Genomic DNA, 25,294 nt, shown 5'->3' with positions numbered 1-25,294 from the left:
CTTATTCCTCCCATGGAGTTCAGGGACAGAAAAGGTAAAGGAGGCGTTACAGGATTTTTTTTAAAGGATACTATTTATAATTATATCAGGATAATTCTTATCTGAGTAGCATATTAGACTTTATAACCCTTAAGCATTTACATGACCACTCAGTATGCTCCCTGAGATGCAGAAGTCACCCGTAGGTCAGAAAAGGATAGAAAATTTCAGGACCATGGTAGGAGGTTAGACATATGCAATAAAAAGCAATCATTTCATGAATATTGGTGAGAATTAATAGCACTTTATTTTGTGGCTCATTGAGGAAATGTGTGGTTGATGCTATTCAGAAGTACCTCTCAGTGGTTTTAATAGAAAGCATGTGTATGTGGATATGGAGTGCAAGGCCTCCTGACTGGCAGACTGACGCTCTGCAGACCTCTCAGGTTTTCTCATTTTTTTTTTTTTTAAATTAGAGTTTCAGTCCAATGAAATCCTTCAAAATAAATGAAAATGAGTCAACAGAAGGTAAACAAGTTCAGGGAAGAATTTTAAACAGCAAACCCTTTTAATAAATTCTTTAATAGACCCTTCCCTCTTTTTTGAACAAAATTCTGTTAAATGCCTCACATTTTCCTTTGTCACCTTCAAGGACTAATGACAGCTGCAACATTTGATGTATGTGTGATTCTGACATTAATATCTTATTCCCCAGCTGGGCAAAACATGAGAAATTGGCCTTGTGTCAACTTTTTTAAATGACAGGCAGGAACTGTATTTGAGTTTGCCTACTGCTGTGTCTTCAGCGCCTAGCACTCTACCAAATGTATCCAGACCCTTCATCAATATGTGTTAAATTGATAAGAGGAAGAAAGGAAGGAAAGGAGGATGTCTATTTTTGTATATTACAGGGCTGAAAAACAAATCCTTGAGTTCTCACCTATCAGACCTTGTTACAGTAATCAGAGCCTGGGATTGGTGTTCAAGGTTCCATGTGTTAGGAGTCGTGGTACATGGCCAGCACATGCCTGGCTTATAATAAATACTTGAAATATTTCTAGGGAAGTAAATGAATGTGTCTCTCTTGTTCCCTGCAAATACTGTCTGGAAAATGGAAGATACTCAACTTTTTGTAGATGGAATGAATAGCTAATTCAAATAAGTATCTTTCTAATATTACTGAAAGATGCCACAATCAAATAGAACTTCTTCCTAGCAACATTAGGACCTACAGGATACAATAGCCAACTGACTATAGAAGACCAGTCCTGGAATCTTTGAACCATTCTTTCCCCCCAGACAGCAGTCCTGTCTCTCTCTGTTAATCTCCATTGTTCTCAGTGAATGCCCTGTTTTTATCTGACAGTTAATAGTTTGAAGGGGGGAGTCATGAACCTTATAATCAAAGTCCTCCCGGCATTTTTTTGTTCTACTTGGAGGAATGGACTATGACCAATGACTTCTGAAAGACAAATTTCGAAAACCTAAAAAGTTTAGTTTGGTGAGTTTAGCGGCACCAGGAGGTTTGAGGGGAGAGGAAGATGTCAGGTCTGTTTCTAGGAAATGACTGGTCTAAAAGCTGGAATAGCAAAAGTACAGTGCCTTCTGGCAAAAGCAACTTTTCTGGGTGTTTGATGGAGAAAAGGGAGTCTTAAACCTCTGAGCCTGGAGGAGAGAGTGAAATGTTACGCGTTTATAGATAGGTCAGTGAGCTTTCTGGTTTCCCTCTCCCTTTTTTCTCTCCCCTAATTAACAGAGTTGAGGAAGATTGGGGGTCTGCAGTGGGACAGGAGGGAGGTTTATCAGGAGGCCCTTCCAAGAGAGAAAGCGAGGTAACTGTTTGTATCTGAGAAGTTTAAGTAAACGGACAGCCTGTTGGCTCCCTTCCTGACATTCAAAGCCAGAGCTCCCTCCCTCCAGAGGAGTGTCCTGTTTCTGTGTGTTCATTGTTTGGGGCCTCTGTTTGTGTTCAACTGTCAAAACGACTTCAGTGTTGCTACTTCTACTATAGTGTATGAGTTGGTTTATGTACCAGAACAATCAGACATGACTGAACAGTTTTGTTTTTTTTTTTTTTCAGATTTATATTTTCTAATGCCTCATGAACCTTTTAAAAAATGTGAGCTATGAGTCTGTGGAATACAAAATTCATTGTTATGGAATTGAATCTCTTACTTCGGGAAATTACAAGCATATTAAGTTCAGCTGCCTTAGCAAAGCTTCAGAACTTCTTAAGGTTTAATATTTTTATTAGTTCCAAAGTAAAATTTAATGTAGCCTTTTTCTTAAAATGTTTTAATGAATGTAAACTAAGGAGGACAGTTCTAAATACAGTTAAATTACAACATGACTTGGTATTTTATTATACATAGGAAAATGGCTTGATCAGATTTAATATTCATTAGACCTGGCTGTTCAATGGCTTGGATAAATATGTTTCTTTTTATAAGAAATCTGTCATACCCAGGGCGTAGGCCAATATGTTGGCTTTGGAAATCATGTAGTCTGCCCAGCTCTTTTGGTCCTAGATCAGAAGGAGGCTTTTGCAAACCCACCATTTCTGGGGTCGAATGGGAAATTAGGGAAAGAAAATGAAGTCAAGAAAGGCATGGAGAAAAAACTGCTGAGCTTGTTGGCCTGAGCACCCCCTAGAAAATATGCTGGGGTAGACTGATGTGCTCAAAGACTTGTGTAATTTTCTTGCATATGCCTTTGAAAAACTGCAGAAAAGGATCAAAATAGTCAGTCTCCTAAGTTATTCCCTAAGTGAATAGAGACTGAGAAACTATAGGTCATTCATAGAGCAATTTTAAGATCTAATGAAGACTTTGATATTCTGGAAGGCAGCACTCTTTAAGACGAGATATCCTAGGCTTCTATTGGGGTATGAAAAATATTATAATTTATTTATTTTTGAGACAGGGTGTCACTCTGTCACCCAAGCTGGAATGCAGTGGTGTGATCTTGGCTCATTGTAGCCTCTACTCCTGGGTTCAAGTGATTCTCCTACCTCAGCTTCCCTGAGTAGCTGGGATTGCAAGCACACACCACCATGCTCAGCTAATTTTTGTAGTTTTTGACAGAGACGGGGTTTCACCATGTTGGTCAGGCTGGTCTCAAACTCCTGTCCTCAAGTGATCCTCCCACCTCGGCCCCCCAAAGTGCTGGCATTACAGGCATGAGCCACCATGCCTGTCCTATAATTGATAATTTATATTAGTATGTGGATTTTATTAAAATAATAAGCTTGGCTAATAGTTAATATATGAAACTATATTAGGTGCATATAACTTATAAGTTAATACACATATATCGGGAGTGCTTGCTAGTTTTTTAAGAGATGAGATGTGCATTCAGCCACTGCTGTTTTGGCTCAGGAACACTTATTTCCTAGAACACAGCAGGGAGAATGTGCCTCAATATTTTATCCTGTGCCCAGAGTCTTAAATTTTTCTCTGAATTTATTTGTGGTGTATCATTGGACCACCCTTGTCACTAAGAGCTCCAGTGTCTCATGTGGCAAATGATAGTATTATTCTAAATTCTCCTCCATTTGCAAAGACTTCTGGAGGAATTTGTCTTGAGCTTTACAGATTACTTACAGAAAAGAGCCCAGGAGTTATTGCTATCCATTGGGTAATTAGGTAGTTCCAAGGAAAATAATAAAACTATTTTGTGCCTGGGAGATTAGAATGGCACATGGTGACTCATATTAGTCAGCTGAGTAATTATGTAATTACAAAAGAAGGAGAAGAAAACCCTTCAGATTGTTTTTCCTAAGAGGCCCTTTTGGAAGCGTTCCAGCCCATCAGGTACTTATGTAATTAGGTCAGGGGCACAATCCATAAGGAAAAGCTGGGGGATTCATTTAAAAAAATGTTTATGTAAAAGAAACCTGTGAAAAAGAAAAGGAGTTTTTAAAGGATTCACTCAGACTCTACATCTATTATATTGGATGTCATAGCAAATGTCAAGGAACACAGTGTTTCATAGTAACTAGAGGCCGTTGTGTACATGGGGAAATGAAGGGCAGTAGCATATTTTGGAGTAATCACCACTGTTTAGCCGATGCTAAGTGCTCTCTCTCACTCAATATAGTAGGTCTTTTGTTTTCCCTGTTTTTGCAAATAAGTAAACAGAGAGGCTCAATGAATTTGAACCTAAGTCTTTTGAATTCCAACACCTACTCTTCCCACTGTACCATACTGTCTGTCTGCATTTCTCACCTGAATTATGCAGGTGGTTTTGCTTGTATAGAGCAGCGGGATGATATGGTTTGGCTGTGTCCCCACCCAAATCTCACCTTGAATTGTAATAATCCCCACCTGTAAAGGGCAGGACAAGGTGGAGATAATTGAATCATGGGGGTTGTTTCTTCTACACTGTTCTTATGGTAGTGAATAAGTCTCATAAGATCTGATGGTTTCATAAATGGGAGTTCCCCTGTACAAGCTCTCTCACCTGCCATCATGTAAGACGTGCCTTTGCTTCTCTTTTGCCTTCCGCCATAATGGTGAGGCCTCTCCAGCCATGTTGAACTGTGAGTTCATTAAACCTCTTTTTTATATAAATTACCCATTCTCAGGTATGTCTTTATTAGCAGTTTGAGAACAGACTAACACACAGGATAATCACTCATTTCATCTCTTCATTTAGTATAAATATTATCTACTCAGTGGAAAGCACTGGATTGAAAAATGGTTAACTTGGTGATTTGGGTCATCTAAGTTACCAATCTGGATTTCCTACTTGGTTGATCTAAATAGCTATGCCTTGATTGATGTTTTGTATAAAGCACTCTCCTGACCCCCATCCAATATATGATTTCTCAATTAAGTACACACAACTTTCCTCTATGAATACATGTCAATAAATGCAAAATGTCCTGTTTTGAAGGAGTGTATTATTTCTGTCCAGGGCTTATTTCATTATACAGGTTTGCTTATACATCTTCACTCAAGTTGTTTTCTAAAAATATTTATAATTGTGTCTACATTTCTGGGACATTCTGTGTATGCTGATTAATTTTTGTGATGGCAGAAAATTAGTGGTTTCTCTGGCCAAAAGCACTTACTTTCAGATTTCTTTGGTGTTTATCTGATTATTGTGGTTCATCTGGCCATACTTCTGTAATTTTAGGGGTTTAAAAATGGCATTTCTGCAGAGAAAGAAATTAAGACCACTTTTAATTTTATTTCAGTAAATTATATAATTGCCCCTGATACAGAAAGATGAGCCATAGTTTTCAGCTGGTTTGGAGAAGTTTTGTGGATTAGGCTAGGTCGAAGTATCTCAACAGAAGCAGTGAGACATTTTAGGGATGCTTGTGGAAGAACTAAGGAACTGGGAGAAAGGAAATAATCTCATCAAGAAACGGGCTTCAAAGGGCAGGCTGAAGCTCATCAAGAAACAGGTCCCTCTGCCCAATCTGGAGAAATTTGTCTTCTACTACTACAGACTCTAGCATTCACGTGACTTGACTCAGAATTGTCAAAAGTTTGCCAAGTATCGATTTAGGATTCTAGGGATCAGCATTGATTATGGTAGAATATGTATACTTTGACCTGGCAAATTATCCTTGCTTATTTACATCACTTTGACTATTGTTTTTCCAGTTGAGGTTCTTGTCATAAAAAAGGTGGGAGACTTTCTGGAACAGGTTGTGAGATTCATAAAGGCAGGAATGCACACTTTGAGTATTTTACCTCTGTAGATGTGTATGTCTACACCACATGCTTTTTATGTAGTGTTAAAAATTAAAGCATCCTATTGGTGTCAGACTTCTGAATAACTATATAAAGAGAATACAACATGCAAAAATAAAATTTAAAAATTAAGGACATTATTTCAGCTCAGCATCTTCACATTTGTGTGAAGATACAACTAATCCAAACTGATGTGTTAACTATGGATGATTCCCTGCAAATTTCATCAACATTTCAGTTAATTACTTGAAACTGCCCAGTTTACTGAAACTGTTTATTTGTTTGATATGTATTTTTGGCATGGTGAATAAAAAGCAAAATATAGTTCTCTCATGGACCTCAAAGTCTAGTAAAGGGAAAGACATGTAGACAGGTAATTTGTTGTTAGTGATGTGGTGAGCAATATTACACATAGGAAGGTGGACACTATTAACTATTTGGGGAAGAAAAGTTTCATAGAAGGAAAGGGTATTTAATCTGGATTCTAAAGGCTGAGTTTTCTAGGTGGGTGAGGAAGGGTATTTTGGAGACGTGGAAAAGCGTATCCCAAGTTTGTATGAGTGTGACAAGTTTCTAGGCTTGGAGTTTTGTGTGGCAACACAGATGACTGTATATTGAAATGACTCTGCAACAGTAAAACCTAGAAATCTCTGCTTCTCCTTGACTCCCAGGCTGTGGCTGTGGAAAAGAGTCTAGAAGGTACATTTACTATGTCAAGGTGAGCTGCTTTCAGGCAGATAAGACACACTGCATCACCTTATGACCAAAGTCATCACGAAATGGTCTGTATTTTACACAAGCATCAATCCCTAAGATAAGAACCATAATACTTCTAATTAAATCTTTACTTCTCAAAAGGTCATGGTTAGAAAAAATAATAATAACTCTCATCTTTTTACACACAAGTGAAGTGATTTGGTTTTAGAGAAAAAGTATTATGTGTATTCAGTTTAAGAAGTCAAATAGTTCTATAAGCCTTTTAGCACTACTCCACCCTTTTCCACCACTGATTCCTACTCGCCTGAGGCAACCATTTTCAGCTTTTCAGCAAGTGTCTTGTATTTCATTCCAATATTTCTAAATTCCTTGTTACACTTTAAAAAATTCATTTTAATCATTTGCTGGCATCCAATTATAGAAAAAGATTTAACTCTTTCATGTCGCATTTGTGTGCTCATTCTTCCTCCCCCGTTCTCCAATATAGTTATATCATAATTATTTAATCAATATTCAACACTTATGAGTATGCAAATATTTCTTATATATGAAAATGCCATGTACTAGGAAGACATTTATTTCTGTCATGTAAATGAACTTCTTGTTGACCATCCACTCCTCTTCAACTCAACAGAGTTTAATGTTTTAATTCTTTCTGGTGTGCCAAGTCTCCCATATGCTTTCCAGCTTCTAAAAATTTGACGTCATTCATTTACTGTTCTCTCATCTCTCCTTCTCTTTAACTTTGTGGATTTATGGCTTTTGGGAGGAGGTAGAGATAAATGTGTGTTTTTGATATGCCATGTTTAACGCAAGTTAGAATAGGGCTTCCTGTGTGAAGCCACAGAAAAGGAAGGAGTAGAATTGTAAGTGAAAAGCGTCTGATGATCACAGAGGAAAAGCAGGTGTTGAGATAAAGCAGAGTTTAAATCACCTGTCAAGGATATGAAGACACAGATAAAATACATACATGTATGGGGGAGGAATAGAAAAGTGTAATTGTTGTGAATATTATATGTGTTATTGTAGGAGAAAGGGAGTGTTTCCAGTATTAAGATAGACCCTGACCTGAGGGTTATAAGGAAAGAAAGAAGAAGCTTGTAAGTACTTTCAAAGAACTGTCTAAAGATGCTTTATGTCTAAAAACCAAAGTAGAATCCAGCCTCTTTGAATCCTATATGCATAAAAATAGAGGAGAATAAGACTATTTGCAAAGATCAAGCAGTATATATTTGAATTAGTAAAGAAAAACGTTTTATTGTTAATAGAGTTTTGTTACCTACCTGTATAAAAATAAGACTACACATTCAATTTAATCAATATTTTTAAAGACACTATTATTCATTAGGAACAGTGAGCTGTTAGATGATAGATACGTCAAGAAAGTTACAGTTCAGAAAAGAACATGAGACAAGCGTATAAACAAAATAATGCAAGATAAGCTATCATAAGTACAGAGAGAAAGGGGTATGATAGAGGAGACAACATAGCCTAGTTAAGAATTTATGCAGATGAGAAACTACTTCTATGCTTGAAGGGAGGTAGCATCTTAAATGGACTGTGAAAGAAACGGGTACAAAAATGGTGAGAAATGGATTCTGTGTGAAAAGACTTTCCCATAAAAGATTTCTCTAATTTAACCCTCTCTCTACCTCCCAAATATATTTGACACTCGTGTTACAGGCACAGTATGTTTTGTTTATTGTGGATACTCAGGGACCCAGGCTAATGGAGGCTCCATCTCAGTATATGATTTTGTGAGCACTAAGGGAAGAAAACAGAAAGAGCTCCCCATACCCATTTCACTGGCCAAAGCTAATTGGCCTACACCTAACTTAAACTGGACAGAGGAGGTGGAATGTATCTTATATCCATCCTGAGGAGAAGAGCATAAGAATATTGGTTTAAAGCCCTTATTATCACAATATGTGACAGCGAGGATGTATCCCATTGTGTATATGATTCCCAAGCCTCTACTCTTGACCATCACACCTAACTGCCTCCCAAATTCTATTACAGATTCATTGAAACTCAACTTTGAGATACAGAGAAGTACAATTGCTAGCGTTAACAAATAAAAATACAGGATACCAAAGTAAATTTGAATTGTATATTTTTAAAAATACATTTTAGTGTAAGTATATCCCATGCAATATTTGGGGCATACTATACTAAAAATTATTTTTCTTCATTTAAAATTTAAATGTAAGTAGATATATTTTGCTGTTATATTTCAAATGTATCAAAAAAACTAAAATAGGGTAGGAAATGTCTTAACTCTTTTAGGTGGACCAGATGTAGAACCACATAGCAGCACAGAAAAGTTGGTTAGATTATAATTGAAAGTATTTTCCTGAAGGTTAGCTCCTGCAGGTAGTTCTTCAGGTGAAAATAGTAAAGTAGATTGCAATTTAACAATTATATTCTCTTATCTTTATCCTAAAGCATTCTTCCCTTACACCAGAGGTAGTTTTGTGTTCTCCATTTAGAAATATGTATGTGACTTCTTGGGTGTGACAAGAGAAGAGGAGCCAGGAGTAGTAAAAGTGGGGTCCCACATGAGAGGTAAAACAGTCATAGAAGAAAAAAAAAAGATTCTAGATTGTGAGATGCCGAGAAAGAAGACAATTTGGCAGAAGCAATGAGATCATCCTTCCTCTAGGTTGCCTGGACACAACTTTTAAAGCATGTTTATAGTTTGGAGCATTCCAGTTTAGTTGGGATGTGAGTTCAGAGTGAAACATGGAAAATTAATTGAAACATTGAAAACTGGAAAGTATCCTTAAGGGGAAAAGAAGTGGAGTAGGCTAAGGGGAGAGATTATAGATTTTAAGCAATTGAAGCCACGTAATTAACCTAGTAAATAGCAGCACCCCTGGACTACATGTGAGTGTGACTTATGACAAGGTTTGATGGTGATAATTAACTTTATCCCTTCATGCAATCACATTAAACAACTTATTCTTAAGAAAATCTGCTACAACTTCCAGCCTTTGCCTTGTATCTCACAATAGTCACTTACCTGTCTTTTTCTCTCACAGGACTGCAAGCTTTCCTAGGGGTAAGAATTGGGTTCCATTTATATCTGACACCTCCTTATTCCAAAAGCAGTTTTCTTTGCTTAGCAGGTCCATAGTAGATGTTTACTGAGTTGAACTGAATTGAATCCTTGGCAGCAGTTCCTAAGACACAAATGCAAAGTTTGCATTGCCATTCCAGCCGGAACCGTGGTTTGAAAAAGTCAGATGTCCTTTCCTCTAGGCATCTGTAGGCTGGGGAGGAAAAGAGTTACAACACTTTTGAAAGTGACTTGCAAACAAATACAAAGAATACTCAGGCCAATAAATAATAGCCCATGTGTTCCATAACTGTTGATGGAGTTCTGATAGGTTAGTGATTTTGGAAATCACTTTGCTTTGAATGTTAGGTGAAAAAAATTTAAGTTTCTGTAGAGTACCCGAATCAGTTATGGAACTGGAGCAAGGTTAGGGTTTATGAGGAAGGCTACCATGTCTCTTCCTTACTGACCTAAGAATGTGAGCTCAAATGCAGTGGTCCATGAAGTGTCCTGCCCGTACTCATCTTTTGAAATGTGTCTTTGGAAAGGAACATATGAAATCACAGGGCATTGTAATCCCATTCAGTCTACAGAAATGGCTTGTGCTCCTACCCTGGGCCTGGTGCAGGTCATTGTCCTTGCACTCGAGGAGTTCTTGGTTTCATGGGGGTTGGGGGGGGAGTCCGTGTGGACACAGTTCCAGTACAGCTTGATCAAAGCTAAAACCTATGAGTAAACAAAGACTCTGAGGTGAGTTAGTGAGACTTGTTTTGAAAGAAGTAGTTTTATGTGACTAAAATGTAGACTCATAGACAAGCCTCTTTTAAACCAAATGTGCATACATTAATTCATCCACTGGTTTTTCGTTCCGATGTTTTTTGACAGGAAACTTGGCTAAGCACTACGTGAAATAAATAGATGAATGGCTTGTGATTCACAACCTTAAGAAATTGATTGTGTACTAGTTGGGGGAGGCGTGTGAATGCCTCTAATTCAGTGTAAGGAGATGAAGAGGCATAGGAGAGATACAGAGAAGTCCTGAGGGAACTGAATGCCCTCTTCTACGTAGGGAGGTCTGCAGGAGCGCTGTGGAGATGGTGGTGGTTGGCGTGAACCATGATCTCACTTCATATATTTGGATTTGAAGGCAGAAAGCTACTTCAGACAGAAGACACAGGATGAGTGAAGTCAGAGAGGCTGACTCTCATCAGTGTGTATATAAATGTTTCCTAGCACTTGCCCCTGAGAGGAAAGGGGAAGCAGGAGAAACCTGAGATGCAGGGAAACTGTGGATGCTGAGTAGGGCATAGCAAAAGAGGTGGAAACATGGAGCACAAACTGTGTCTACCTAGCTGTTTTGCCAAAGGCCAGACAGCCCTGCTTTGGAATCTGAAAAGAAAACCCAGATTATTTATGTGCTACCACTAGCAATATATTGAAGGCCAAGAGGAGCTGAGAGTTATTGAGCTAGTTCAAAGCAATCTCGATTATTGAAAATGAATGAAATTGAATTCTACTTCCTACAGAGTCATTTATTGAGAGACAAAAGCAATTAATACTGAAAATAAAATAATTGTGAATTCTGAACTAAATTACCATGCAGGTATAATGTACTGTCTCATCAGTCTTTAAATACTTCATGTATTAGAAAATTGTGACACCGGTCTCTGAACCAGGGACTTATACATCATTAGCGTTTATTCATTCTGCTTTTGCTCAAAAGCAGTTCTCAAGAGAAACAAATTAAAAGTCAAAGTTTCAGAAATATTATTCAAAATTTAAAATGTGCGACCACATCACGGTTTGGTATTTGGATTTGTAAATTAATCCTGTCATTTGGTAAATTAAAAAAGAAGATGAAGCCGACCTTGTGAGGTATCCCATAATTTGTTGACAGCAGCAGATATTTTTGAATATTATTGCAAATTTGGCTTCTCATGGAGTACCTGCCAAGTACCATGAATGTATTTGATGAATAATTCTGCTGTCAACAACAAGCATCATTGTGTAACTGATTTATGCACTGAGGGCCCTTAAGAATTGAAAGTACAATATATGTAGGGAGATGGTACATATAATTTGCACAAGTTCCAACTTGAGTTATAATACTTTGTTTTATGGAAACTACAGGGTCTCTGGAAGAGTTGGCTACCCATTATCCTTATTCTTTACAAATTTGGAAAACTAGCTCTCTTAAGTAGATTTCTACAGAAAATAGATCTTGCGATGAAGATTGGGGGAAAGGCTATTAGGAAGACTTGGGGAGGAGTGGGACTAGAAAGACAAGGCCAATAAAGGGATGGCAGCAAGCAAAGTTACATAGAGAGTAACTTTGGTTTGATCCTGCTCAGAGGCTCTAGAACTAGGGTAGGGCATACCCCAGAATCATCACAACCAGGAACCAGAAGCTGGTGTATTTAAACCACCTCTATGCAGCAAACCTCCAAAAAGAGTTACAGGTGCTGGCTGTTGGGAGTGAAAGTGCATGGGGAGTTGGCATGTTCTAAGATGGTAAAGGGATCTGGGGACATGTGGGCAGTGCTCTGACAGCATCTGCCACACCAGTCATGTTAGATACTCCATAATTATCGTTAAATGCTGTGGGAACAACGTTTAATCTAACCAATCTGTCCCAACAGTAAAGAACTCACTATTACCCTGCTGGGAAACATGCCCAACTCTTAGTGTCGTCTTGTTTCAGAGCCCAATGTGCAGGGAGAGGTTTCAGGGGGTCAAGAGATCTATTTCCTGCTGGTAACAGGCTGGTCAAAGAGAATCAACACATACTAGGCAGGCTAAATTAGGAAAACAAATCAGGATCAGGGTAGCCATCTCAGCTGCCTTCAGAGGCCAAGCAGATAACCTCAGTGAGAGACAGCTTCCAAATGGCTGGGTGTAGCGCAGCAGGGGAGAGAACAGCTTCTGGAAAGCCAGAGAGATTCCCATCTAAAAGCAATGAAATTCAATCTTAAGGAATACTGGCTCAAAAGTATATTTTGTGAACATAATTTGCCCAGTAGCCTATCAATTTGCATCACTGACTGTCTAAAACAAATGACCTTAATATGTGCATAAATATTGTTTTGGACAATTACAGAAAACTTTCTAGAATACGGAAAGCAAATATAAAAGGAGAAGAGTGCTTAAATCGACTGGATTCTTGCCACATGTTTAAAAGTTGGGACTCTGTCCCAGAGCAATAGATCCTCTTAGTAGCAGTTTCATTATAATGAAATCTTCAGTATATATCCAATACATATCCAATTTATATACTTGTATGTATCTCAATGTATCATATGATATACATACTTGTATATATGATAAGAGAATTCAACCCTTATTTTGTTTGAGAGTTTTGCCATCAGCATTTTGAGAGGATAGAATTCTTTTAATTATTCAGCAAAATATAATGTTGTCTCTTAAAGATAAACTACTATCTTGCTACAATTCTTCCTTTGCCCCTCCTTAGAATCATTAGAGAAAAAATTCTTTAACGATGAGTGTTCCCCTAAAGTCTGTGTAAATTGATTGACTGTAGCACTAATGACTAAACCTTGAAGTAAACCATATGGTTAGTGTATGAGCCTTCACTGTTAGATGTTCAGAAGTTGTATTTCATGATGGCACTCCCCAGTATGTTTCCCATGTACCTTGGAATTTCTGCCATGATTCATCATCCATAATCGGGTAGATTACTCAAAGTCTTAGCTTTCAGTCTTGAAGCTTATGGGCTGAGCCTAAATGGTCCCACTGTTTTATTTAAAGAGTACAAGTACTTCTGCTGAATCTTCCATGCTTATTGCATTGAACCCACAAACCAGCCCTTGCTGGCAGTCATAAGCCAGTCAGGAATAGAATCTTAGGATTCTTTTGCAATAAGCATTCTTGTGTTCCCATTATGACTTTAACGTAAGATGCTCCATCATTAAGGGACCTGTCATTATCTCCATAATTTTTCAAATTATGTTTGAGAAGGAGAGTTGGGTTTCAGTATTCTGGCCATTTCTCCACACTTAAAATTCAAAACAAAATACTTGTCCTTGAGACTGAATTTTAAATTCTAATCTCTTAGGAAAATCATAAGCAAAAATAGATACAAAAATAAAGCCTCAATTAATCTAGGTTGGCTCGCCTCACTGACTGAATTTGCCAGCTAATTGAGTAACTTTCCACTTCTAATTTTTGCTTTGAAAGACTTGGCATAGGAAAGGCTTACTCATTTGTGGACCCTATGGGATGAAAACAGCTTCAAAGGAAAAATGAAGAGGACTTCTTTTGTTTCAGTTTCTTGGCTTTTGATTTATACTCATGCTTGCTTTTTTATTTTAAGAATATGATGAGTCCTTATTCATTCAGACTTACTAGAAAAAGACTATTCCAAACGATTGAGAAAGCTAAACTATCATTTTAAAATAAATTGAATTTTTTAACCATCGAAAGTGTATTTAGAACTTGACCTATAAAGTCCTCTAAAAGAGCTCTTAAAGAGATTGAATTATTACTTAAATAAAAATGATGTATATAGAATTGTGATACAAAGATACACTTCTGAACAATTATCATTATATTTGATTCTTTATCCTGAATTAAACTATTCCCCTCCTGATACTGCCCAAATGAATATTGAATTATGTACTGCACTTCCACTTTGCTTAGGTTATAAAAATTGACTTTAGAGCATAAACTTACTGTCCATTAACTTTCACCTAAATGGCACTGGGTTGCCATTTGGTTAATTATATTTGGAGTTCAAAGTTGTGATTATGGCTGATTTATCAGATGTAATCTTTTAAAGGCATAAAATTAAATAATGGCAGTATAGGTAAAGAAGGTTAACTTTCCCTCAGTCATAAAGATTAATGGTCTTGATTTTCATAAATATCCGGGATGTTGATATAGTATGCTTTGCTTTTGTGTGGTTGGGTTGTATAAACTCCAAGTGGTGAAATTCAGGGAACATTTTGCCAACCATGGGTCTTTATAGGTTAAAGGAACTGACCAATGTAATGACTTTTGGTTTTCAGATTGTATAAAGCTTACACAGTTATGTTCTTTTATCTCTGCCCATTGAACAAATGTGAAATCTGTACTAAATCAACCAGTAAGATATAATCCATGCCTTCATGAAGCTTTGATGGGCATATCCAGTACCAAGTAAAAAGCAAATAAGTACAGTTACTACAACTTATTAAAGTAAAATCTTTGAAATTAAAAACACCCAGTGTCCTAAGATAAGAATAAGAGGGGCATGAGTGGGGTAGATGATCTTATTGTATTATTTTCTTTATTGTTCATTATTACTAATTTAATTTTCTCCTATATAAACAAAAACCAACCAATTGGTTATGCAATTGATCAAAAATTTGTTGGATTCCATTAAAATGACATGATTTTTGAATTAGTAAAATGATTGGTTCTATCTAGGTTTGATAGGTCCCTATGAGTGAATATAATCTAGACATTTGAAAATTTTTATATTTGTAATTTATAGCTTCTAAATAATTCTTATGGTAATAAAATATGCAATCAATGTAGAAAACTTGAAAGTTACAAAAAAACTCCAAAGAAATTTTTACCCATAATTCTACCACCAAGAGATAACCAGTATTAACGTCTTGGCCAGTATCCCAGTCACTTTCTAACACATGCATAAATATTTATACATGTGCATTAGTACAAGAAATCTAACTATACACATTATTTTACAACCATTTTCCACATTTTGGAACGAGACTTTTCCCATAATATTTTACATTTTTTATAATATAATTTTAGTGGCCACATAGTATTTAATTACATTGTTGCATCTCAGTGAGTTAACCTAAGGCACTATTTATGTACATTTGTTTTCAGTTTTTCATTTTTATAAATACTTGGATGCCTATCTCTTTCCTTGCTTTTAATTATTTCCTCGGGGCACATTCCTAAAAGTAAAATTGCTTGGTTAAACTCCTGAGTCTTTGGATATATGATGAAAAATATCCCCTGAAAAAAAAAACCATACTGATACAGACTTCCACTAGCTGGAGACATGTCCACTCTCACCATACCTCACTTTTACTAGGTACTTGTTTTGATTTTTAACTTTTGTCATTTTAGTAGTCATAAAATGACTAAAAAACCATGTTCTGTACTTTATATTTCATGTGAAATTAGAATACATATTTAATGATGCTTTAAGATTTGTAATGCTGCTTTAAAAATAAAACTAGAAACAAAATCAAATTTAGAGGAAATGGGAGCTTCTAGGATATGAGCATTGTGGAGACAAAGTTCAAGGTGATGCTGTTTACAGAAGCAAATCAACAAATTACAAGAGAATACAAGTAATAGAATGGGAACAACAAAAGCTCCTATTTAAATAAAAGCGAGCAAAATCAGGGCAGAGAATTCTTTGTCCCCCACAAATCAGAGTTTGCTGTAATCTCTGATGAGAAATATATTCTTAGGTTGGTAAATATGGTAGTACCTTAGAATGCCTGTGACTTTTCTCTTGAAAGAGTTTACCTTGACAGAATCTGAAATAAGTGAGTTGTCGGTGAAAATGACATTCTACTAGAAGTGGTAAATGGAAAATCTTAAGTTTGGGATCCCTGGCAAATATCTTTCCCTATTAAAATAGTTATCAAAATTAAATTATATAAGAAAATTGGGTAGCAGTGTTAAATACAGTGATAGAATGTTAGAATTGAACAGGATTTGGAAGACTGTCTTATCCAGCCACTTATTTTACAGATAAAACAGAGTACTGCGGAGATGAAGTAACTTTCCCTGAGACCCATACCTGGTAAGTAATGAAAGAAAAAGTAAATACATTCGAACAAATATTTTGAAAAACATGGAAGTTCTCCATAATCTAGCACTTCATATATAACTGCAGGTTGGCATATGAATTTTGAAAGTACTTATTATATACACATAAAAACCATTATTTTTATTTTTTCAAAAAGTGGAATCATACATAAAAATGGTTCTACAAATTGTTCTTTTATGTATATTTTGTAGAGACACAATGTCTTATTTTCTCTCTAACACTTGGATGGTATACAGCAGAGGGTTGCAAACTATAGGGGGCTAGATAGTGAATACTTAGGCTTTGTGGGCCCTACAGCTTCTGTCACATACTCAACCCTGCTGTTGGGTTGCAAAAACAGCTCTGGTCAATATGTAAACAAGTGGTGTGACTACATTCCACTAACAGCAGGCAACATTTGTCCTGCAGATTGTAGTTTGCTAATTCTTGAAATACAGAAGGAAAAAAATTAAGTTGATTTAGAAAACAATGAAGCTGAAGGAGAAATACAGTGTTTATCATAGATGTAGATGGCAGGAACTGGATTTGAGTTTCCAGTGTTAGCCATGACCTTGGTGAAGGTAGGTAGACTCGCAGGCTTCATGAGCAGAGTGTGAGTACTGATACCCAGATTGCAGGGTTGTTTTGAAGATTAAATGAAATAATTTATGTAATTTATCTGTTAGTAGGTAAGAAAATTCTCTTTCTTTTGGGATGGGGTAAAAGCAGAATTTATGTACTCACATAGATGAAGCATTTGAATAAGGAAGAAGTGGCCAAATTTACTGTGTCTCAACAAGTCAAAGACGTACATCATATGGATCCCCTTAAAAGTCGTGTTTCAAACTGTTGGCAAAGGTTGTGTAGACATAACTATTACCAGAATGGTCCTGAGATTTCCTGAGAAAGGATTAACATACTTGGCCTGGAACTTTTGCAATAAGGGAAACATTATAGTTTATTTCATAGTGATTTCAAAAAAGATAGAAGACTTTTTAGAGGGAAAATCTAATTACAGTGAAAATAAAATTTCATTTATTCATCATTTCCTTCATTATATTTTGGGGGAAAGATAAATATGTACATACAAATAATAGCAAAGGTAAACATAACCAAGTGTACTAGGAGAAAATAAGGAATTGATGTGATGCGGCTTAACTATAAATTTCTCTTATTAAAATTATAATCATATTTTTATTTAATCTTCCAGTGTATCTACTGGGTAAGTTCAATCTATAGCAGTTCCAAATAACTTAATTGCTTTTCTCTAATTGATTTTGAACTTAATGTATTTTTTATGATTTTGTAACTTTGTTTTCTTCTCTGCTTGGTGTAGTTATACATTCCGTTGAGTACTTTAAGATTTGAACACAGACAGCTTTCTTGGTATTTTGTTTTGCTGTTGCTTTTTATTCAGAGCTAGCCGCTTTTATCTAAACTTAAATGTAAGCTGGAATAATTCTAATTTATTGTTGCAGTTTAATACCAATATATTGATCCACTAAATTTTATATTTTGGAGAGAAAGGTGTTTTATACTAGTTAAGTATTAATAATGACGATGGTTTACAATTTAGAGGGAAAAAAGTGATTCAAGTTAATGTTCATTTCTTAGAATAAGTATATGAATTTTTGAAAAAAGAACTTACCCAACTTAATAACACAGCATATACTCTACTAAAGTTTAAGTAATTAAAACAGTTTGGCACTGGCATAAGAGTAAAGAGTGAAATCAATAGAACAGCACATCTGGAAAACCTCTAAATATTGAAATTTAATATAGAATAAAAGTGGTTTTCAACTTGAGAAAATAATAGTAGAATCAAGAATCAATGATGGGAAACAAGAATATAGAAGTATAAAATATCTTTATGGCAAAAGGTAAATGAAGCTAAAGCATTTTTGTAAATGAAAATGGAATGTGTTTATATCAATAAATCCATTAAAATAATATAAATAATTCGGTGGGAAAATAGATTACATGAACTGGATATTCTCAGAAGAGATAGCAATGGCCAATGAAGAAAATGAAAAAAGTGTTCAAGCACACTAATATTTAAATACATATAAAAGCTGTATTTTGTGTTTTGCCTTTTATTGACAAAATGTAGCCTTGATAACAGCCAGCAATGGCAAAGCTATAGGAAATCTCTACTCTTATTCCTTGTAGGTGGGACTATAGCATGAAATAACTTTTTCTAGCATAAAATTGGCCAATATCTATTAAAATTTTAATTACAGACATTCTGTAACCCAATTGTCTCACTTCTCAGAAAATATTCTACAAGATGACTTAAGTTCACATGATACATGTTGAAAATGCTCACTGTGCATTATAACAGAAAATAAAAGCCTGCTGAAATCATGATATGTCAACATAATGAAATATAAGTATTGATACGTGCTATAACCTGGATAAACCTTGAGAACACTATGCTAAGTGAAAGAAGCCAGTGCAAAAGAACACATATTGTCTGATTCCACATCTACAAGAAATGTCCGGAATATGCAAATGTTTAGAGACAGAAAGTAGCTTATTGGTTGCCTATGTTTGGGGCCAGTAGAGGTGAGATGGGGAGTTATTGCTAATAAGTGTGGGATTGCTTTTTGGGGAAAATAAAAATGTTATCAAATTAGACCATTGTGATAGTTGCAAAATTCTGTGAATATATGGGAATCATTGAATTGTACATTTTAAATAGGTGAATTTTAGAGTATGTGAATCATGTCTCAAAGGGTTTTTTTTCTAATGCACATGTTCAAAACTAGGAATGATGAAACTTGAGTCATACAACTCAGAGTTGGTGAAACTCTCTTTTGACTTTTCAGATGAGAACTGTGTAACTTAGGACAACTTCTGAGATGCTTCTTAGAGACAAGGAATAATAAAGGGTATCAGTGCTTCAGTTGTCTGGAGTTGTGACTAAAGATGTAACACTACCTTTTGAATAGCCACAGAAGTTTTCCCGGCAAATATAATAGAATCTATACCGATGGTGGTACCTGCAATGATTTAAATCATACAAATTGCATTTTGAGGAAATTATTTTATTCCCCTCTCAATTCTGCTTTAAAACTTCTGATTCTCTTGATAAGAAAAGTGGTTTGAAGGTGTTATGTCTTCTGTATCTCTTTGTAACTGAGAGAGATCAGATTTGAGACCCAGAGCTTTCCTCAAGCCGCGCCATCTAACTTGAACTCAATTACATTGTTTGCTTTCCATCCTATTTCTTTTTATGGGCTACCTTCTATTTAAAGTAAGTGAAGCCAATTTAGTATTTATGGCAGTGTCATAATTTGTCAATTTTTAAATGCACATATAGTAAAAAACAAAAAAACATGAAATAAATGTGCGTGAAAAATGCTTCCAACAGGGCAAAATGTATGCCGGTGGAATCTGACTAACTAAAGTTTAAGAAACAACTTAAAGACTACCACAGTCATAAAATCTTGAGGTTCAAAGGGGTCTGTAGGCCTTGTAGTTTGAGATAATTTGTATTTTTATTTTTTGTTAAAAATGAGAAAACAGACCTTGGGATGTTAGGGTCTTGCACAGGGTTACCACGGGTTATATTTTCAGACTCAGTTTCGAGATAAGAAAAGCACTGTTAGCTCCTCTTACTCCATATCACTAAGAGTCTCAGAAGTTGTGGTTTAGGAGAGCCAGATAGAATTAAGCAGGACTTTGTGACTTACCAAGACTCAGGGAAGACTTTACCAAATGCCAGATTCAAATGATCTCTTCATTTCTGATTGCAGTTGAATATTTTTGAACTTTTATTCTCAGGGCAGCCATAGAGACAGAAAAGGGATTACAAAAGTTAAGGAAGATGTGGGGCAGTGGGTAGATAGAACCTAGCTTGCCTTATTGTAAAAATGCCAAAGCTAATTTTGATGATTGCTTTAGTGATATACTGATAACCAAGATTAAAGCAAGCAGGCATCCACTTTAGGATATGAGAACTGGAATTTTAGATTTCATTATAAGATTGCCATCTCAACAAAATAGTAATATAATGGCAATAGATTTCCATTTTTTCTCCATTTCAGTTGAAATATTATCTCATAAATATACTTTGATACAAAAGAGATCTCTCAATTTTATGAGCGCTCTATTTTATTCTTATGCTGATTTATCCCCAAAATATCTTTTTGATATACAGCTTCAATATTCTTGCCAATGTCCATGACATCAGCAATCAAAAATAGCATTTTTAAATGTCTTTTTCACATACAGTTGTAAGTTATCCAAAAAAGAACTCCTGCTTAGTGCTCACTGAAACTTTCTTACAGTATTACCAAGAGACATTTATGGTTCATGTAGCTAATTATCCCAAGAGGGTGGAAAAAACATCCATGAAAGGGGTCAACTTCACCCAGTGCTATTGTGAAATGTAGGTAGGGAAAACAGGGAGTTAATAATACTAGAAGGAAGTGCGGTTTTTTCAAATTATATTTTTAGGAAACTAACGTTCTGAGACCATGTAGCTAGAAAATAACAGAGCTCTGTGTCTCTCTATTCCACTAGACTCAGAGCCCCACAATCTGAATTCCAGACTAATCCCATATGGGTCAGCTTTCCCAGGCCTCAGAAGCGTTCTACTCATTGATGCTGTTAGATACAAAGGGTAGTGATCAAATGTCATAATCCATGAGGTTCATTTAGTTGAACAGGAAGAAAGCAAAGAATCTGGGATGCAAATGCCCTACACTAACCCAGCTTATGTGGGCCACGCACACGGAGAATGATGTCAGAGAGCTCATGCAGAGGAGTAAGGCAATGATGGCTATTGGCTCTGATCCTGATGGAGAAGGAAGTCACTATTACCTGGCACACCTCGGGACTTTTAGATTGGTTAAGTCTGCTTCCTTTGAAACCCTACTCTAGAACTTCATTTGTTTTTTTAGTTTTTGGGGTCACTTCTACAATATTGTGGAATTTTTTTAAAAATCGTTATTACCTTAGTTATTAAAACTCCTTGCAAACAACCTGAGATTCTCCTGTTTTGTATATCATTTCTTCCTATATCAAGTAGGAAGAAATATCACTATATCACTTTAGTAAAACTCAAGCTCTCTGAAATATTAGTGTTAAAAACTATCAGGTTACTAACTCTGCTTTTCCTCTAGACAGTGCATTGAAAAATCTGAAGATGTTTTGGTAGAGGATAATTTTAAACTTTTTTAATAGAATAAATGAATCTTTGAAGTATACACGCAGCAGTGACTATAGTTCTGATAGTGTGATACTGATTCAAGCACTGTAAAAGTGTTTTCGCTAGATGTGCCACATATTCTAGTAAAGTCTTCTGTTGCTATATATGTGATCATTTAAAAACGCTAACCAAGATAAAGATACGATTGTTCCACCCAAAGTATGAACAGAATTCATGACTCTTTTTCTTATCACAGAGAGCAGAGACTAAAAGTCCTTCAAATAAATGTGTAGTTGGATGACACTTTGTACCATATCTGAGAATCTGGAATGCAAATGCTCTACACTAACCCAGGTTATGGGTCACACACATGAAGAATGATGTCAGAGGGCTCACGCATAGAAGGAAGGCAATGGTGGCCATTGGCTCTGATTCTGATGGAGAAGGAAGCCACTGTTACCTGGTGTATCTTGTGATTTTAACACTTTGATGACCTTTGTGGTTGTTCTGTGGATGACTCTCTTTTACCAAGAATGAATATATTTTCAAAGAAAGTGGTATTGCTTTCTGTGGATGACTCTCTTTTACCAAAAATGAATATATTTTTAAAGAAAGTGGTATTGCTTTCTTTAACTAGTGCAGAAATGTGCAATTTTATTTCAGCAAATGCAAAGAAGATGAATTTAGATAGAATATTCAGCATGTAGAATAAACAGATTTTTTTTCTAAATACCCCAAGATTCCCTTATTACTGTGGTGTCTAAAGAAGCTGCTGCCCTTTCATTTTAATGTGAGAGACAAATAATTTCCTTGTATTTTTCAAGGCTGTCAGATCATAAACAAATTGCCTTTGATAAAACGTGCTTTCCATTTCTCCAATGTAATATTCAGTTTTCATTTTCATAAAAGGTTGTTTATTTTGATGACTTGAATTGAGTGACTAGAATGTCAGTGTCTATACTCATCAGTAAAGATTATGGACTGAGTTAAAATTCAGGAGAGCACATGTTACTATCAAATTTATTATCCATAAATATTTTTCTGTTTTTAATACTTGAAAATCAAGAGTAACAGGTCATTTGAGTTAATAATCTGTTCCCTATTCTTACCTAAACGTTACTTAGGAATAAAGGCAATTTGGGCAAATCCAGGAGTTTCAACTTCTAGAACTCCTACTCCTATGTCAGTCACCTTTGACATTTTACTCTCCTGACTCTGAGTGTATATGTGCATATGCATATGTACACACACATGCACACACACATGCACACATCTTTCTCTCTCTTACCCTATCATCAGGCAGATTTCCAAAGAAGTTTACATTTTTGAAAAAATCTCCAATTACAAAAATAGTATATAAACATTGTAGAAAATTCCAAAAATACAAAAAAAAAAAAAAACCCAGAAAAATAAAATAAAAATTATCTTTGTTAATTGCCATATTATACTCCTTTGTCCTCATCTTAGGTAAACCTCATGTAATAAGTTATCATCTGAAAAGCTGTTCTCCTATATCTTGGCTCACCGGTCTGGTCACGTATTCACAGTGCTGAAGCAGAATGACCCAGCCTCCCCTTCTGGGGAGTGGTACTGTGCATTCTTCTCCAAAGCCCTGCCTCAGTTCCAGTCAGCAGTGAAGTAAGCAGGGAACTACTACTGCATGCTGGCACCATGTTAACCACTGAAAGCATATAGCTGAGAAATGCATAGATCCTAACTGGCAGATGTAGACTGACGTACACTCATTGAGAAGGGGCCCAAGCGCAAGGATATGGCTGATCATGGGTGGACACATGGTTGTAGAGAGGGAAGCCTGCCTGGAGAGGTCATTTGAGTGCCCTTGTCCTACTAAAGGCAATTGAAGCCAGAGGTTGAATGATACTGCCCAAGAGAGTATGAAAAATGAAAGTGAGCATGGGGCCCGACTTTAATGAAATCACATTTAAATAAATGAGCTTGCAAAAGAGATTGAAAAGATGCAGAGAAGTAGTTGGAAAACTAGAGAATATGATACACAGAGAGCATGAGGAAAGAATGCTTCAAGACGGAGGAAGTGGTCCATTGGTTCAGACATTGACAAGAGCTGTTTTATGATGTGATGCAGGAAAGAAACCAGACTGGAGTGGATGTAGAGGTGTTAGCAACATTTCTACATGCCTTTTATCACATTTTAATGTTTCATTAATTATTTGATGTACAGTTCTGATGTTTCCATTGTTTAAAACGTGGATTCCTTATGTGCATTGACTATATGTTATCTGTTATCCCTAGTCCTAGTACCATACTTACCCTATAAAAAGTGTTCAGTAAATATTTGAATGAATAAATCTTCCTTTGCAAACCCACTTCTCCTCCTATGCTTTCACCACCGTTGCCTTCTAGTCTTTCTCTCTTTTTGCTTCCTGCACTTTATAGGCTGTCAGGTTATATCAGTTCTTTTGCAACATCTGTGTCACAGTTTTTGGCTAGAAACAAATTAACTCCCATTCTTCCAGGAAATTAAATCTTGGCCGGGTGTGGTGGCTCACGCCTGTAATCCCAGCACTTTGGGAAGCTGAGGCAGGTGGATCACTCGAGGTCAGGAGTTCGACACCAGGCTGGCTGGCATGGTAAAACTCTGTCTCTACTAAAATACAAAAATTAGCTGCACACAGTGGCATACACCTGTAATCCCAGCTACTTGGGCCAAGGCATGAGAACCACTTGAACCCAGGAGAGGTGGAGGTTGCAGTGAGACAAGATTGCACCATTGTACTTCAGCCTAGGTGACAGAGCAAGACTCTGTCTCAAAAAAAAAAAAAAACCAAAAAAAAAAAAAAAAACCTTAAGGATTAAAGTTCAACATTCAAAAAATCTGTCCCCCTCTCCCACTCTAAGTGTACCTCCCCCACCCACAACCGCTCTCCCCTTTCATCTGCTTCTCTTTTCCTCCTTCCTTTGCTCTTTTCTAAGAGTTCAAGTTCCATTTTGACCTATCTTAGTTTGTAGAATACACAAGCTGGAGAAGAATCACTAATCACCATACTTCTCCCATGATATTTGAAAGATAGTTTGAGGAGGCAAGAAATAGATTTAGAAGGAAACTAAGAAAATGAAAAGGGGGTAATATTGAGGAATAGCTAAATTAAATAAAAAGGCTTAAATTACACATTCTGTGAGTCTGGTAACTTCTTTTCTGGTTAATTACACCAAAAGAAAATCAACAAAAGTTATGAAATGGGGTGTTAGCTAGTGCTTTCTTCTACTTGTCCATGATGATGTTTTAATCCTTAGGTACCCATTAACTAAAAGGACTCGACTGAGCTTCTGTGGCCTATGGTGTAGTTCCTCAGCACAGAGCACTGCCTGGGCTGCTGAACGATGAATCTGATTGAGGCAAGAAGCACCATCTATAATGGAGGCGTCATCTATAATGGCGGCCTGCCTTTCCCTCCTGTAATGCTCAGGGGAAGAGCGGCTTATCTTCAGGATGGCCAATTCTTTATGGTTAGTATCAGAAATGAGCCTATCAATCAGCCACATGAGACCTTTAAAGGGGCAATAGGGCCATAAACTTTATGAAAAAGGCTAGAGATTGCATTCAGCCCCCAAGCAGATACACAATTACCCTAAACCCAGTTCAGGGCAGGGAGACTAAATCTTCCTCTAAAAAAAAAAAAACAACAACTCATGAAGTCAAGACCTCCCATACTCATCATGGTTTTTAAAAGGTAAGGGCAGTTGCCAGACAAATCTTTTCTCCGATAGCTATGCAAAGAGAAGGGCAAGGAAGAAGGAAAGGGAAGAGAGAGAGGAAAGCAAGTCCTGGCTAGAGCAGGACTGGGAGAAAGGAGAAAGATTTTTATTTTTTATTTTTTGGAGTCTATAAATACTTGCCTGCTTTATGA

At 36.4% G+C, this 25,294-nt stretch overlaps 1 protein-coding gene across 3 annotated transcripts in view; it reads left to right on the top strand.

Moving 5' to 3' along the window:
* RARB (retinoic acid receptor beta) overlaps positions 1-25,294 on the top strand; it is a 770,770-nt gene that overhangs the window by 216,908 nt on the left and 528,568 nt on the right. For all 3 annotated transcript variants that reach the window (XM_050779494.1, XM_050779495.1, XM_050779496.1), the window contains one exon: positions 16,195-16,246. The gene's annotated coding sequence lies outside the window, so the exon portion shown is untranslated. The remainder of the gene's footprint in view (positions 1-16,194; positions 16,247-25,294) is intronic.

This window comes from Macaca thibetana, chromosome 2 (genome assembly GCF_024542745.1).
Source record: "Macaca thibetana thibetana isolate TM-01 chromosome 2, ASM2454274v1, whole genome shotgun sequence".
NCBI lineage: Eukaryota > Metazoa > Chordata > Mammalia > Primates > Cercopithecidae > Macaca > Macaca thibetana.
Note: the sequence above shows the minus strand (reverse complement) of the source record. Positions and strands in the feature narration are given on the sequence as shown.